Source organism: Lygodium microphyllum, chromosome 15, assembly GCF_053477565.2.
Source record: "Lygodium microphyllum isolate KBCC chromosome 15, Lygodium_microphyllum_v1.1.10, whole genome shotgun sequence".
Lineage (NCBI taxonomy): Eukaryota > Viridiplantae > Streptophyta > Polypodiopsida > Schizaeales > Lygodiaceae > Lygodium > Lygodium microphyllum.
In genome coordinates this window covers 25,106,256-25,118,973 of record NC_141149.1, presented here as the reverse complement: position 1 = coordinate 25,118,973, position 12,718 = coordinate 25,106,256, and the positions used below count along the sequence as shown (strand labels likewise).

Sequence of the window (12,718 nt, the reverse complement as noted above, 5' to 3'; positions counted from 1 at the left end):
TGTATATTTTCATGATAGTAAATATTCATGATGTTGAAGCTTAATGTGGCCATGCAATTAATATCCCATCATCTCATGACCGAACCACCTATGCACATATGACTGATTGATGGAACTTTGTTTTTTCAAAATTGAAGTTTGAGTTTAAGAGCCACATAAGTGCCTCTGAGGTGATGGATGGACAACATAGCAATTGTCATGTGGGGCAATCCGTGGGAGCAGCCTTGCCCTTCAATATGATGGATAAGGGTGACACTTAGAAGTTTCCTTGATCTATGTACTTTTTGACAAGCATTGGACATTTTGGGAACATTCAAGTATCCACTACACTCAAAAACATGCATGGTGGGAGTCAAAGATTAGCCATTGGTGGTAGACTTTTCTAGGGCATTGCATAGAGACTCCAAGGCAAGCAACCTTAGAATCTTGGCCCAAAACTCGAGTAGAGAAGTTATTCACTTCCATGACAATCTTCTATACTTTTGTCTAGAACCTTGCTCGATTGATACTGTTTGTTTAGAGAAACCCACAATTTCATAACATTCCTCATGAAAATTAGAAATGAGCATTAACTACCAAAGTTGATATCAAAGCCATCTCACCAAGAAGTGTACCATGCATGGGCCCTTTTCTAAATGTGATTTAAAATACGAATGTGAATGTCTCTCACCAATATACTAAAATGGATGGTGGGGTATTCTTGCTTTTGGTAGGGTTGAGCATTTGGTGCATAATGATTGTTTTTCTTATGGCAACAATACACATTAAGATATCTTAGCTAAGGGGTGGAGTTTGTGGGCAAGTGGTATATTTTTCGATCATGAATTTAGAAAAAGGGTGCTATAATAAATTTGGTACAAGAAATATTGTATGCTAGGATTATAGGATACCTTTTGCTTTCAAACAATCTATGTTGAAGGAAATTAATAACCGCCTGCTTTTAAGACAAGTATAGACAAAGGCTTTCCTTATGGAGAGAGTATATGAAATTTGGGGGCCGGGGCGTAATAAAACTTAATGAAACAAGGGGTAAGCTACAAGAGTCATGAGAGGGGGGTGTTAAGAATAGTGGGGGGGGGAGGGGATGCATAAGCCATATTGTGGTGGTGTGAGTGTGTAATGAGAGGTAATGATGAGCGCGGGTATTGAATTTGGGATGACAGGTCGAATCAGAAGCTTGAATTTGCGATGGCAGAAGAGATCGAGCCACTGATTTCAAAGATCTGAGAGAGAGAGAGAGAGAGAGAGAGAGAGAGAGAGAGAGAGAGAGAGAGAGTCGAGAGCCTTGAATATGAACACAACAGTCTCTTTTCGTTTCCCTGTTTGTGTATTTTGCCCGTCCATTCATTTTCTTTTGGGCTCTTTAATTCGGCAGAGCAGGCTGACAAGAGATGGTGGAAGGGGAATAGTGAAAGCGCCTCTGTGTGTGAAAGAGAGAGAGAGAGAGAGAGAATTAGGGCATGGGCCTTGGGATTGTGTACAAGCTGCAGAGTATTATTTATATATATACGGGGAGCCTACAAGGCTTTATAGGTGGTATGCCTCTTAGTAGTTCTATAGCATGTGCAGTCTATATAAGCTTAACTCTCGGGGCCATTTAACAGTCGATTAGATACAGATAGATGCATCATGCATGGCCGCCCCCGCAGGGATGAGAGAGAGAGAGAGGGGGGATGTTTGACGGTGCCATAGTGAGCCGTCGACATAGCTAGGAGTATGGGACAAGATACCTGAGAGAGAGAGAGAGAGAGAGAGAGAGAGAGACCCTGGTCTCTCAGCAGACCCAGTCGCCGCGCCACAGGTAAGACTTAACCAGAAATCATCTCGGACGTGTACTAATTATCATACGTAATAATTGAGCGTTGTAATCATATATCGCTCTTTTGCTGCTATGATTATGACGATCACTAGGGTTATTATTAAAGTTAAGCCTCGCCTGTGATATTGGAGCGGCTCACTCGGATTTGAAGATCACAAGGGATGCTCTTTCGACCCAAGTGAGCCGTGCCAATATCACAGAGGCCTCTCTCTCTCTCTCTCTCTCTCTCTCTCTGTGTCCGTCGTGATCCTTGCTGTTCGACTGCAGGTGCTTATGTTGTAACCTCAATCGTGTAGTTACTTGTATATTTGATTATGATCCCGATCAGGTTAATTTAGCTTAATTCTTTGTCGATCTGCTGGCTCTTGATAATATAAAATTCCAGGTTGTGGATGGCGGCTGGCAGCTCGATGCGAGACAGCAATGTATTTAACACTCTTCCAGAAGGAGGAGCCGTTTGCTGCCGTTGGGTGCCTGCTCGATATGCTTTTGCCTTGCATGATTCTCACGATCGTGTCCACTTAACACACACACACACACACTCTCTCTCTCTCTCTCTCTCTCTCTCTCTCTCTCTCTGTGTCTGTAAGTATAAGCTGCGAAACTATGCTTCACAGTGCGCCCCCCCTCCCCGCCCCAAACACACAGAGAGAGCTAAAAAATAAAACCCAAAAAGAAGCCGTAACACCACCATTTTTCTGAGTGTTAAGTGCCCATCCCTTTTGAATCTTCTTCCAGTTAACCTAATTGAGTGTTCTCTCATCTTTAAACAAAAACCCATCTCGTTGCCTTCCAGAAACGGCCATCCTGCACAAAATTCTTGCTTCGTGGACGAGTGTTGCTAGGTCTCAAGCATTCTTTCAAGAAACTAGCTTCCTGTCGAAAATATCTCTCGATCTTACTGTTTGTAATTCCTATTGCGTCTCATGCCAAGTACTTAATTGTGCTGCACGGGCATGCTCTTTTATTGTGGTATGTGGTATATGGACAGCACCAAGTTTTACAAGTTAAACTCCTTCAATTATGTCTACACTGATCATTGAGTAGTGGGTTATAAAGTCGGCTTGGACCTCTGGCTTTAGGTTGAAGCAAACTACTTTCTTGTTTGCATTTTGATATGAGGATCTCTATAAAAAGAATTAGAATATTTGTGATGTTAGCAAGATGAATCAACACTTAAACCATTGGATTTTAGCAATTAAACCTCGAAGTTCAAATCTCATGGGTTAGATTTATGGTAAGCTGATACTTGTTATTTTCTTTTTAATTTTTAAAAACGAATATGTAAATACATAATATGAAATAATATTTGAAATTGAGCATAACTGACTAGGTTTTGGCATTCTCAGGGATCAAAGGCATTGTTGACCATGGGATGGTCACTTGTTAGATGTATGCACTCATGTGAGCCAACAACGAATGACTTATGTTGATTATCATCACATCTGGTGACGATAACAATGATCTACAATGAAGGTGAGTAAATCATGTGCCTTAAAACATAAATGCCACGTCTACATCTATGTTAGACATTTTATCATATATTATATAAGAATTTCTATTTGGGAGGTCACAAACACATGGCATTGCTTGCTTTGTGTAATTATTTTTCATACCTCAAGTGGAGTGTGCTAAACACATCAATGTGTTGTAAAATTTTGATCTTAGGGTGTAAACAATTGCATCAAGCTACTTTGACATATATGTGAGATTATGTTTTAGAATGAATGGATTCAAATACTTTTTAATCATTAATTAATCTTCCAAAGTAGTTACACTCATACTACTAAAATTGAAAGCTTCAGTATAAAGAGATTTGCGGGAGATAGAGTCTGAATAGCAATACTAAGGTAAAGAACTAACTAGAGAGAGAGACAAAGAGTATTGTATGTGTGCATGAGAGAGAGAGAGAGAGAGAGAGAGAGAGAGAGAGAGAGAGAGAGAGAGAGAGAGAGAGAGTGTGTGTGTGTGTGTACAGTGTGTATGTGTGTGCACGCATTTGCATGTGTGTGTGCTTCTTTCTGTATGCATGATGAGAGAGTGTGAGAGGTGGCTGGCCACACATTCTTATTACAAAGTTATGTTAGGTTTAGAGAGAGAGAGAGAGAGAGAGAGAGAGAGACGCCTAAATTGAATTTAGGTTTACACTAATGTATTCACAAAAGAGCTAACATTTATATATTTAACAAACATGAGAGCTCATAGAGAATAGAAATTAATTTGTTGACTATGAAACTAGTACATGTAAGAAACTTATAAAATATCCCTTGAGCACACAAGACACCTTTGGTATTTTCACTAGTGTCTCCTACAAGAGGAATTTTGAGAGAATTTTGAGAAGGGTAGAGAGAAGATAAGTATATTAGGCAATAGTATGCAAATAACTTTTATACTTGGTAACTAGTTTGCATCTTAATCATGTGCATTGTGCATAGGTTATTACTTAGTAGTTCATTTCAATCTTAAATTTTAAATCATGTGTATTGTGCAAATGTTGCATCTGCAACTTTGTATTGATGCATGTAGTGTGAATGGCAAGCTTAGAGATATCCATTTAGAACAAAGTAAGGAAGTATATGAGAGAGAGAGAGAGAGATTAGGATGAGAAAACACAAAAAGATTGAATTCTTAATATTCACTAATCAAAAGGTTAGTGAACATGTGAATAGGAGAGTGTAATATGCAATCTGATAAACCTTTTATAGAAATTAATTTTTTGATTATGAAACTAGTGCATGTAAGAAACTTATAAAAAATCTCTTGAGCATACATGACACCTTTGGAATTTTGACTAGCGTGTCTTACAAGAATGGAGAGGGGTGAGAAGAGTAGAGAGAAGATAATAATGTCAAGCAATAGTTTATAATAGCTTTGTTACTTGGTAGCTAGTTTGCATCTTAATCGTGTGCATTGTGAACACATAATTAATTGGTAGTTAGTTTGTATGTTATTTTTTTGTATCTTTAATCATACATATTGTGCAAATGTTGCATCAATGACATTGCATTAATGCATGTAGTATAAATGGCAAGCATAGAGATATCCAAATAGAATAAAGTGATATCATAAGTAGGAGAGAGAGAGAGAGAGAGAGAGAGAGAGAGAGAGAGAGAGAGAGAGAGAGAGAGAGAGAGAGAGAGGTCAAAATGAGAAACACATAAAAAGATTGAATCCTCAATACTCACTAATCGCAAGGTTAGTGAACAAGCGAATAGAAGAGTATAGTATGTGGTCCAATGACGGATCATGATAACATGATTACTGTTTTGTGATTGTCTTAGTTATAGATGGAGATTGTCTTAGTAATAGCCTTGTGCCTTGAGGACATTGGGCACCCATCTTGGTAAGGCACACATCCACTTCTGGTTTCCTTTTTGTGGAATTTTCTTTCTATGCTTGAGTTTGGTAGCCTTGGAAGGCTAAGGCTAGGGTGATGTCACCTTGGATTTGGATTTTAGTTTCCACTGTTAATTGGTAGTATTTTTATTTATTTGCCCAGTTTTAACTCAGTAACATGGGATGTAGTTGTTTGGCTTGCACATTAGTAATCTCCACAACAAGTCCTTACTCCACTTGCTCATTGAAGTTGTAGGTGGTGGGGTTGGTGTGTTCTCTTTCTTTTTCCCTTTTGCTAATTTCCTTAAACTAAAAGGAAAGATTACTTTGGCCCCAAGAAATATAAAGTGAATTACATTGACAATTATGTTAACCAATTGAAAATAGCTATGTAGGTAATCCTGTAGGCCTTTCTTCATTTCTTGATAGACCTATTGGCAAATAGAAATTTGAAAATTGGAAAAAGTCAATGGAAAACTATCTATACATCCTTATTTGGGTGTCTCCTATGGAACAAAAGCTTGAGAGTACCTTATGTATTGAGTGGATGGTTCTCATAACAATGAGGCAGATTCCATTCTTGCCATAGAAGTAATTAAAAACATTGAGTCACAAAACCTAGGCAAGCCAAAGTGGGTTACCTATTCTAAATGTTTCATTAGGAGAAATATGGACTCTCTTGTTTGCCCCTTAAGGAGTGAATAAAGAAATATAGGCCTAACCAATGAGAGCTGGGATTCCAAATTCATGTAACATGAATCTTCTAGCCATATCTTAGCCCAAATCTTCCCTCAGCAATAAAATAAAGGGACTTATGGGGAACACAATGCTGACACTTCTTAGAAGTTTGTGACTCGAATTTTCATTTTCTTATTTTTTTTATGTTTGAATTTTTGTTTCTCCCCTTTTCAGTTTCTCCCTCTTTCTTAGGTGGATCTTAAATTTATCATATCACTTTCCCCGCTTCTTCTTTCCTTACGAAATCTTACAGCCTCATTGTTGCTTGCCCTATCTGTAACCCTGTGAAATTTCATTTCCTCTACACAAACATAGAGTGAGTTTCACATGTTTTATGAGAGCAGAGCTTGTTCTACCAAAGCCCTAAGATTTTCTTACAGAACTTTGCAGGTATATTGTTCTCTTCCATGGATGTTCTATGGTAAAGTTTTATCTCGTTTGGACAAAACTTGTGCAAGTTATGTGCATTCTCTAACATGTAATTTCTTTTGTTTTGGTACTCTAGGAGTTTCTTACAGTCAAGAATAATGATATTTTGGAACACTCAATTTCTTCTTCAACATTTTACGGTTTCTTTGTAAACAAAGTTACAAGCATGTTGTCTTGCTTTTTTGCTACTCCATGGCTAAATTTTATCAAAATGTATGCAAGCTATATACTCTTGGAGGTTTGGCAATAATGATGGGTCACTACCTTCTTTTGCTTGGCTAGCAAGCATTGGAGAAATAGAATCTTCAAGTTGCACTTAGGATTACTAACAAGCCTAAGAGACATAGATGGGTTGATAGGGAGTTTGGAGGAAGCATAGTAGTCAGAGGATCAATTTAGGACTGGAAAGTAAGAAAAATAAGTGTGTTGTGCATCTATGCTAATTGTATTGTGCTTGGAAAAAGGACTAGTATTTGAGCAGCTTTCAGCATAGGCTTTAGCCTCTTAGACCTCCAAATGTGGATTCAATGGTAAGTGATGATTGGAAACAACAACCATGAATAAGGAGTAGCTACAAAAGAACACATGTGCTTTAGCATGGAGAACGAGCTGTCCACCTGGAGGAGCCAGATTAGGTTTGAGCACAAGACGTCAGAACTCAATTAGTAGGAAGAACTTTTAAGGAACAGTATCCTAGTAGCAAGTAAGTAAAATATAATTGGAATGAAGGATCAAAACAGCCCAATCAATCACTAGGAGCATCCCTAGTCATGCCTTCAAGTAATTATGTAGCTATGTTAGCCATAAGATCTTCCTTCAATTTAAATTATAACTGAGGGCAACAAGTAGCACCATCTAGGAATGGAAACACATCAACTGCAGCCTTCAAATCTACAAAACAATGTAGGGGAGGAGCTGTTTGGATGTGATCAGCAACCCACAAGCACTACAGGGACTCAAGCACTAGAAAATGCAACACCCACCAGGCGCCATGCTTTCTATACATTGCTGCTAGCACAACTAATCTACTATGGATATACTATCTGAAATCTGACTGCATCATCCCCCTTTGTAGGGCCTAGGTAGGCTAGTTAGGTTGCATGTTTAACTAGCCTCCCACTCATTCAATGGATTGGGCATTTCTAGTTTTCCAAGCCAACTTGTTTCATCCACTGTCATCGTTCATTGCATCACTCATTCAACAAATCTTGGGGAATTGCTATGTGGCTTTGCTAGAACCTTTCTTGTGTTTCATGGAATAAAGGTATGCATTCCTTGTCTGTAAGAAGACTTTTTAATTGTGCTTCCAAGTGAATCATTGTGTTTTTCCAATTCAGGTGTCTTAATTGTGTAAAATAGAAGGATACACCATGAGGGCACCATTCTTTGTAACGATTAATTTTGAGCACTTCATGGCCATTGACCTATATTTAGCACAAGACATGTTCTTTTGCAAGGAAGGAGAGTGTTGCAAGTCTTGAGACGAATCCATAGATTTTGGTAGCTCTTGATAGCTTTTATACTTAGTGGGTAGCCATTACAAAGACTAGTTTTAATTGCTTACTTGAATACGGGGAACACTAATTACACCATGACATCATCATCATCGTCAGCTTCTCTATCTATTGCAATCATGGGGGACACAAAGCGAGAATGTGATACATGCAGTTGTTTATTATGCTTGAGAACTCCAACCTGCAATAGCTAAGCTAGGCTAGGCTAGGCCTTGTTAATCAATCTTAATCATGGTTTTATGATATACTTATCACATTCTCATGTTTATATGTCTTTGTGTATTGTCGAGGGACATGCATACCATAACCATCAATAGTTATGTGGAAGTTCTTGATAACAATGAGCAAGCCCTCCTTCGAGAAATTGCCAAGAAACTTTACTAGTGTTGGCATCGACACAAGTGATAGAAAATTTTCAATTCTACATTGGGGTAATGTACAATTTGACGCCTCTATTTACCATTTCATTGGCCATTAGGGATCAACTTGAGTAAGAATATCGTATCACCATATTATGGCATGATATATATTATTTGAATAATCATTTTAAATAAAATTATTTATATACAAGCTTTTTCCTGACATAGGAATAAAAGCCATATAGAGAAACATTATCTATTTAGGAATTTTTTCTTGACATAGAAAAAAAAGCCTATATAATGAATTTTTTCAGCATAATCTATTAGATGTGTATGATGTCTTATTTGAAATTAACTAAACAATCTCTATATAATTTTCTAGTTGAAAATTTGCTAGATAATTTTCTACTTAGAAATTCGCATAAGTAGGAATATGTAAACTAAGAAAAATACAATATTTTCAAGTTAGAGAAAAAGTAGTATCACATAAGAAATTTTCTATATAGGAAAATTACAATGTGTAGGGAAACATAGTGGAAAACTTTTCCTACATATGAAAGAAAAAAAAATTCTCTATCAAATCCTTAGTTAAAATGATACATAAGTAGGGAAAGTGGAAAATTTCCTAGTTAGAGAAACTAGGGAATCACATAGGAAATTCCCTAGGGAAATAAATTTTCTACATAGGGGATTTTAAAAAAAAAATCCCTACACAGGGGATTTTTTTCCTAAGGAATAAATTCCCTATATAGGGGATTTTTTTTCCTATGTAGTGAATTTCCTATGTGATTCCCTAGTTTCTCTAACTAGGAAATATTCCACTTTCTCTATTATTACTTTTCCTACTTATGAGTATTTTTTACTAGAGAATTGATAGGGAAATTTTTTTCCTCTATGCAGGAAATGATTAAAAGTTCATTGTGTTAGACTTTGAGCGAATGGTAAGAAAAGTGTGTATCTATATCTCGGGGGGTTCACTATATATATATTCTCTATATAACGTGCATTCATGACCTATTTATAAATATCCTAATCTTTGAAATTTTCTTGAATAAAACACAACCCTTTTCTATTCAATCTGTAAGTAACCCCTTTATATGATACCCTTCTATATGTTAAAAATGTATAAAAATAGTATTTTAAAAACCCCTTATTTTTATATAAAAATATTAGATGTGCCCATGAAATTTGTAAATGGAGGTGACTCATCCCAAGAAATGCACCTATTGCGGCCACTTAGAAGAGTTCATGGTTGTGCAATGGATGGAGTGCCTGAGTTGATACACCAATTGGAGGGCACAACTCAATCTACACCTTGAATACCAGAGGAGACAATCGGCCTTTCGTACCTTTCTCCAATCTTGGAGCCTAAGATGCAGGCAATGATTGATAAATTGATGCTTATGGATGTCGAGCCATCTGATCCATTGAGAGAGGAAGTGTCAATACCATTATATGATAGGTGATGAGTATCTCGCCTAAAGATACTTCTTGCACTCCTAAGTGTCGTAAAGTACTGGTGGAGTGATGCGAGTGTGACTGAGTTGTTCATGTACATTCTACGCTCCATTGATATTTCTGACTCCATTATAAAATACACTTATTGTGCTTTTTCAAGGTGTCTTCTAAAAATTTTCAGGTTACTAAAGTATGATAAATTACCACCTAGAAATACGATACCTGAGCCTTGTGACGATGCACGGCTCTGGTGTTATAAAAGCTTCGCATGAACTACAACATCATTCATGTACATGTCAACAACTGTGTGCTGTTTCAAGGAGACTATGGGACTATGGAGACATGTCCAAAGTATGGTGCTCACAGGTATCAACATGACTTGCAAGGGTAAACCATCCCTTAGGAAGTTCTTAGAAAATTTACACTTATACTATGTATACATCACATGTTTAATACGTCAGGCATGACCAACTTGACAATGTGGCATGCACAGAATAGATCCACAGATGGAGTCCAATGAATATCAGTAGATTCATGTGCATGGAGTCACATTGACTCCACCTTTCTAAGCTTTTCATGAGAGCCGAGGAATCTTTGGCTCGGTCTCTGCTCAACTTCTTAAAGTGTGTGGCATGTAGTCCTTGTTAACTACAACATCCCGCCATGGCTTTCTACGAAGAAAGGACACATGATCCTTAGCTTGCTCGTTCTTGGGCACTACAAAGTCAAAAAAACGGGTTTCTACCTCTGTCCATTAGTTGATAAGCTCAAGATTTTATGGGAGGAGAGGATCGCTATGAAAGATATGAGCAAGCATGATGATCAACAGTCTACCAATTTACGAGCTATTCTCATGTGGACCATGCATAACTTTCCAGGATCATTAGGAGAAATATGGTCTCTCTTTTTTGTCCCTTAAGGGGTTTCTCTCACCTCTCTCTCTCTAAAAAGAGATTCCAAAATAGTATTAGAATAAGAGATCTACAATCAAGAAAATCTCGTATTTGTATTTTAAATAGATTTTACCTATTATTTTATTCTCAAACTATAGGATAAGGTCACTTTTTCTCAAAATCCTCATAATTTAAAAAATACAATTCTATTTTCTCTAAAAACAAAGCCAATCATTAATATATAACTTTTTAATTCCCTCATGACTTTTCAACATGAAAATATATTAGAATCATTCTCATTCTTGTTTCTTAAAAAGGCGGAAGTTAAAAAACGATATAAAGTGATGTACACATCATATTTTAAGATTCTTTTTTACCTAGCGTCATATTTTTGACTCGAGAGTTTTCTTGTGAATTTTTATCATTTTTGGACATGTATATGCATATTTCTAGGCATTTTTTTCATTCCCTCTTAAAGCTCTAGTTTTGTCTGAAATTTTGTGTACTCTTCTCCTTCCCTCCAGAATATGGTTTCTTGCATATAAATTCTTCTGAACTCAGTACTATCTACAACACTCTCTACCTTGCTACAAGCAATCTCAGGAGTGGTTTTGATAGTATTTGCTAAAATCAAATAATCTCTATCTACAACACTCTCTACCTTGCTACAAGCAATCTCCCTCTTCAGTACTATGCTATAAGATATCTTCCTCTTCATCACGCTATACTACAAGAAATCAAGTGATAATGGATGTATCTTTATTTTTTAAATCTCTGTGGTATTATTATTCTTCATAGTTTTTGTTTTATCCTTAAGTGTCCATTCATAGAGAGAGGGGGGGAGATGGAGAGAGAGGGAAAGAGAGAGGACTATGAGAGATGAACTAAGAAAAAAAGTGATAGAGTGGCAGAGAGTAAATTAGGGTAGAAGATAAGATGATTTTATTGTTCTCCACTAGCCAAGCTTATGTATAAATGTGTTTAAATATCTTTGATCAATTCTTCTTGAGGGGGAGAGAGAGAGAGAGACAGAGAATATTTTGGATAGAATAGAAGATAATATTAGATTCTAATTAGAGGTAGATTAAAAGCTAAGATTATAGGTAAATTAGGGCCTGATTAGGGTCTATCATCATTAAATTTAAGAGAAAGAGACAAGATCCAACTGGGTAAAAAAGAACACTGATATAGTGAATCAAAGGGGTGTAATTGTGTGATTTGAATATTAATTCAAGTTAAAATTGATATATATTTTTCTTTACAGGATGCAGATGCAAGATGTACCAAGAGAAAAAGAGATATTCACTTTCAATTGGAGGATGAATATGCACCAATGTTCAAAAGAACTGTAGAAAGGGATAATGTAATAAGATACAGGATGCAACGAGAAAGAAATGTAAGAAAAAAAACGTGGACCTTTAGGTTGATGGATGCATTTATCCACCCGATCCAGTCACTCAAAGGCCACCACAATTTGAAGGGCTTACATCATTTATAAAGTTCGTTTGTGAAGACAATGAATGATTGTATGGATACACATGCAGACTTGTCACACAAGGATTAGCAGGGGTTCATCAAGCCTTGATAAATATGCAGACAAGATTACAAGGGATTATGCAGTCTTTGATGGAAAGGATAGATTATTGGCTGAGAAGGATAGGGAGAACCAATGCCTAAAACAATAAATGTTTGTCATTGAAAATGTTTTGCATGCTACACATGTGCAAAATATGGAGTTACAGTCTAAAGTTATGGACTTGGAGAAGGAGAATCGAAACATAAAGAGGAAGCTCACAAAAACTTTGGAGATTGGGCCCACTTTAAAAACTAAAGAACACTACAATAAAAAGGCCTCTTAGATGCGCTCTTAGATGCAATTTTTGAATTGAGAGAAAATCTTACGGGCTTATCTATAAGCCTGTCTAAGTGCACGTGTATAATTTTGCGTCTATAGTCGCGTGTATATGGAAATCTACACGCACTAATAGACGTGCTTTAGACGCGCATATACACGCTTAAATAAACGCGCATATACACCCGAATATAGATGCTCATATAGACGCACTTATAGATGCACATATACATGTGCACATACATGCGATTTCACCTACAACTTAGATGCACATATAGACGCGCAAAACAGTGTATGAAAAAAAAAACCAAAGAGCATGG

At 36.9% G+C, this 12,718-nt stretch overlaps 1 long non-coding RNA gene across 2 annotated transcripts; it reads left to right on the top strand.

Annotated features, from left to right (window-relative positions):
* The first annotated feature begins 1,129 nt into the window (after positions 1–1,129).
* LOC148024360 (uncharacterized) lies at positions 1,130–12,376 on the top strand. 2 transcript variants are annotated; one of them, XR_015693293.1, is made up of 3 exons: positions 1,130–1,801; positions 2,205–8,267; positions 11,811–12,376. It is a non-coding gene; the product is annotated as an uncharacterized LOC148024360 (long non-coding RNA). The 2 variants fall into 2 exon arrangements; XR_015693294.1 differs by having other exon boundaries at positions 1,228–1,801; positions 2,205–3,295.
* The last annotated feature ends 342 nt before the right edge of the window (positions 12,377–12,718 follow it).